The sequence below is a fragment of the Lygodium microphyllum genome, chromosome 13 (assembly GCF_053477565.2).
Source record: "Lygodium microphyllum isolate KBCC chromosome 13, Lygodium_microphyllum_v1.1.10, whole genome shotgun sequence".
Lineage (NCBI taxonomy): Eukaryota > Viridiplantae > Streptophyta > Polypodiopsida > Schizaeales > Lygodiaceae > Lygodium > Lygodium microphyllum.
In genome coordinates, this window is record NC_141147.1 from 42,626,506 (window position 1) to 42,631,993 (window position 5,488).

The following is a 5,488-nucleotide window of genomic DNA, read 5'->3' on the forward strand; positions in this document are numbered from 1 at the left end:
GCAAGTGCATCTGCAAACTTCTTCACCTTCATGTCGTAGTCATTCATGCTCATATTTTCTCTTTGCACATTATGCAACTCTTGCTTGAGCTGCATTTTCCTGGCTTGCGTATTTGTGCTATACATTTTTGACAAAGTATCCCATGCCTCCTTTGGCGTACTTGCATCCTAAATATGCACAATCATAGAGTCTGAAATACTGATAGACAGCTAGTACATAACTTTCCTGGCTACCTGCATTTGCTGTTGATTGGGAACATCAGGAAGAATTGGTTCTTCTTCATTTCCTGCAACAAATTCCCAATATCCTTTTTCCATAAGGAAATTCGTCATTCTAAACTTCCATGCTTGGAAGTTGTTCTTGTCAAGCTTTTCAGTGACAATCTGTGAAAGAGAATCAAACGCCATTACAGAACACTGCAAAAAATTCTGTCACTGCAAAGAACACAACTTCAGCCTCACAAGGGCTAATCTACAAAACTGATGAAAGTGGTATTTGACTACACAGTCACTTCCTAGTGACGATTTTGCATCAACAAGCAACAGGGATGATTCTGTAACTCCCAATGTCTCTGCGCACAGGTATACGATGCAATTTCTACAGTAGCTTTTCACCGACCTGTAGAACAGTGGTCGCACAGCATAAAATAGGGCCTTTTCCTGAGTGCATGCAGAAAACTTCTGCCTCCAAAACAATGCACTCTTGCAATTTTCGGCTGTGCTACCTGCAGAGATCTGCTCCCAAAACAGAAAATGAAAGCAACACTGCTCCTCTTACCAGAACACCGCGAACTTGGTTTGCTTTCTTGAGCTCCTTACCACGAACAAGGCTCTGATACCATGTCAAGATTGTGGGAGAGAAGGAAGGAGTCTCACTTGTAGCTTTCTTACTTGCACAATGGGGGAATACACACAAAGGTGGAGGCTGAAAACAGTTTTCCTCTTCTTAGTTGTGTAAGCCAAAAAGAACTCTAGTACATAGAAATAGAAGAACCCTATATATGGGTCTCAAACCAAACTCAACTAACTAAGGTGGCATACTAACTGAGCCACGAACTAGAGTAGATAAGGATAGCTGTCATCTAGCTATTATTCATAGGCGGTGTACCAACCGCATCTGCAACTGACAAGTTGGTGACATAAATGCACAACGGTCACCCTGGCATATCACGAGTGGAGCTCAACACCGACAAGCTTTGCAAGTTCAATTGGCCAATTTGCAATGATCTACCACTGACCAAGATAGAATGCAAACCGAAGATCTTATACGACATACCATCGATGCAACACTTGAAGCCCAATCCATTCGCAAAGAAACAAAGATAAGTAAAAGAAATTTCAAATTTTGTACTTTCAATGGATCACACGATGGAAAGATTGTACTTGCTTTTATCAGTCAATTTGATGATTACTTCCATGAATAAACATATGCTGAGAAAGATAAAATTAAATGTGTCACTAACCATTTAGTTGACCGAGCATCCTTATGGTGGACTGTGGTCCGCAATAGTGTTAATTGTCCCACTACATGGGAGACTTTCCAAAAGAAATTTTTGCAGAATTTCCTTCCTCCTCAATTCCATGAAAAAGCCATCAAGCATTGGGATCTTCTACAACAAAGAGATCATGAACCTATTTCCCAATACACCGAACGTTTCTGGAATGCTTTACTGCAACTACGTATGCTTGAAGATGTACCTGAAGCAACTCATAAACGCAAGTTTATGTCTGGCCTACTTGGACATTTCTATGCGAAAGTCAATATGTTCAAGCCAATAACTCTTGAAGATGCAATTTCCTTGGCTCATGACACTGAAGACAAGATTTGCGGACGAGACAAGCGACCACAACAATTTCCAACTAATGGTAACTTTGGTTCCAAACAATTCAATTCAAATTTTCAAAGATTCAATCAAAGTTGTTTTCTTCCATCTTCATTCTGTAAATCTTGGACACTACCACCTGCCTTGCCATCAAACACCAATTTAAACCTTAAGCTATCCTCACAGTCAAATCCCAACATTCCTAAACATCCTGCCATTACCAATAATGTATCTAAAGCCAAACCCATAGTTTGTTACAAATGCCATCAACCTGGACATCTAGCAGCCAATTGTCAATCCAAAAAGCCACCTGTCCATATCAATTATCTGGGAGCACTAGAAGAAGAAGAACGTGAGGAAATGTCGGACTTTACAGAAGATGATGACGACATTGGTACTACTTCGGATACTTTGACAGATATGCCAACTCCCCATTCTTTATTAACAATGAAATGTTTTGTGCATGGTAAAGAAAAGACTATTTTACATGATGATAGGAGCACACGTGACTTTATCTCTGCATAGTTAGTCAAAGAATTGAATTTACAAACTGTTTCTACAAATTATCGCATCAAGGCTGCATTCCTAGGTATGAGATATAATGGAACACAAGAGGTGCATAATTTAGAAATTAAAATTGATGAATATACTGAACAAAGAAATTTCTTAGTTGTACCTTTGCAGTCTAGTGACATTATCTTAGGAATGCCTTGGCGTCATCAATATAATCCTGACATAGATTATTCTACGCATTCAATTAAAATATATTTTCAAGGAAAACAAATCACATTGCATGGTATGCACGCTTCCAATAATTTTTCAGTGCTTACTCATACTCACGCTAAACGTGCATTACGTAAAAGTAGCAAATCTTATTTAATATGGGTGAATGAAATTCAAGCTAAAGAAAAACAGATGCATCCTAGGCATACACAATTTCTTATCCAATTTTAAGATTGTTTTGCTGCTGATTTACCACCTGGACTACCACCTTCACGTCCTAAAGATCACAAAATAGATTTAATTCCTGGAACACAACCACCATGTAAAGCACCATATAAACATAACCAAATTGAACAGAAAGAAATTCAAAATCAAATAGAAGAATTACTTAACAGATGATTAATTAGACCTAGTAGTTCTCCATTTGGTGCACCTATCTTATTAGTGAAAAAGAAAAATAATACTTATCGTATGTGCATTGATTATTGTGCCCTAAATAAAATTACTGTTAAGAATAGATATCCAATTCCTAGGGTAGACGATCTTATGGATAAGCTACAAGGATCTGCCATATTTAGTAAGATAGATCTTAAATCTGGATATCATCAAGTAAGATTGGAAAAATTTGATATATTCAAAACTGCATTTAGAACACAATTTGGACACTATGAATTTCTAGTTATGCCTTTCGGTTTAACTAATGCACCAGCCACATTTAGTCGTATGATGAATCGCATATTCTTGAAACATCAGCATTGTGTCTTAGTTTTCTTTGACGACATATTAGTATTCAGTAAAAATGAGAATGAGCATTATGAACATTTGTCTTTAGTTTTTAAGTTGTTAAAAGACAATCAATTATATGCTAATCCAGAAAAGAGTGAATTCTTCCAAACAAAAATTGAATATCTAGGACATATTATTTCATCAGAAGGTATTAAAGTCGACCCTAAAAAGATAGAAGCAATTTTAAATTAGCCCATATCCAAAATGTGCATGAATTATGTTCTTTTGTAGGTCTTGCTAGTTTTTATAGAAAGTTTGTAAGGAATTTCTCATTACTTGCATTACCTTTGACAAAAATTTTAAAGAAGGGTATTGTGTATAACTGGTCTGACAATCAACAAAAATCCTTTGATTTATTGAAAAATGCTTTAACTCATGCTCCTGTATTACAACTACCTGACTTCAATAGACCATTCTTTTTAGTAGTTACTGACGGTAGTGGATCTGGAATAGGAGCCATCCTTATGCAAGATTCTCATCCCATAGCTTACTCTAGCTATAAACTCAAACCATCTGAACTTAAATATTCTACCTATGATAAAGAATTGCTAGCTGTAGTACAAGCCTTACGTCAATGGAAATATTATTTAATGAGATCTGAATTCATGATCAAAACTGACCAACAAAGCATTAGACATCTTCTTAGTCAACCACAAATATCTGACCGACACATTAAATGGGCAGCTTTTATTCAAAGTTTTCATCCCCTTATACAATATCAACCTGGAAAAGAGAATGTTGTAGCTGATGCTTTGAGTAGAAGACCGACAATTCAAAATATTTATGTGATATCATTTGATTCCCTTATCCCTATGAAAGATACTTATCATCAGGATCTTACTTTTCAAGCTGATTGGATTAAACTAGTTGCAAATAATTGGATTCCTATTGATTCACTATCTTATAATAATGGATTCATGTTTTATGAAAAAAGATTATATGTGACAGTTCCATTTTGATCATTTGTTTTGCATGAAATTCATTGTTCTCCATATCAAGGTCATAGAGGAATTATATCTACTTTGCATACATTGACTAAAGATTTTTATTGGCCACATATGGACACTGATGTATCTAAATTTGTCTCTGAATGTTTAGTTTGTCAACAAGTTAAAAGACACCATGGTAAACAATATGGTTTACTAATGCCATTATCTATTCCATCACGACCATGGGAACAGATTTCAATGTATTTTATCACTGGTTTACCTAACACTAAAGCTAATCATGATATGATTTGGACTGCTGTAGACAGGTTTAGCAAACAAGCATATTTTATTCCATACAAGAAAATTTTAAACGCATCCAAGCTGCTCAGTTGTTTTTTAAAACTGTTTTCACTAATCATGGTTTACCAAAATTCATTATTTCTTATCGTGATTCTAGATTTTGTAATGATTTTTGGATTACTTTGTTTGCTAACTTAGGAACAAAGATTGATTTTTCATTTGCATTTCATTCTGAAACAAACGGTCAAACATAAGCTACTAACAGTACTATTTTAGATCTTTTGCGTGCTTACACCATTTCAAAACCACACCCATGGGATACACATCTACATTTACTTCAATTTGCATATAATAACACACCACATATAGCTACAAAGAAAGCACCATTTGAAGTTATTTATGGATATCGATTGCCTACACCTATTGTATCATTATCAAACAAATTTCAAACTGCTGATGATATTGCTAACATACATACCACTATTTTTTATGAAGTTAAATATATGATTGCCAAAGCCTAGCAATCATACACAAAACAAGCAAATAAGAAAAGAAAGACTATGAATTTTAAAGTTGATGATTGTGTTTGGTTACAAATAGAAAAACGAAGACTACAAAGTGTCGATAAGCACCCAGTAGTGAAATTAGCACCTAGATTTTATGGACCATTCAAGATCATACACAAAATCAATGACAATGCATTTAAACTAGAACTACCACAACATTGGAAAATTCACAACACCTTCCATATCAGTTTATTACGACCCTTTAGAGACCAATTACCTGTACACCCTGTCTATGAAAACCCTCCTTTATTAGATGATAAAACTGAAATCCTTGAGCCTGAAACTATTATAGATACTGACTTTATGACCACTAGAACTGGCCGTAGATATTCTAGATATTTGGTCAAGTTTAAAAACCATCC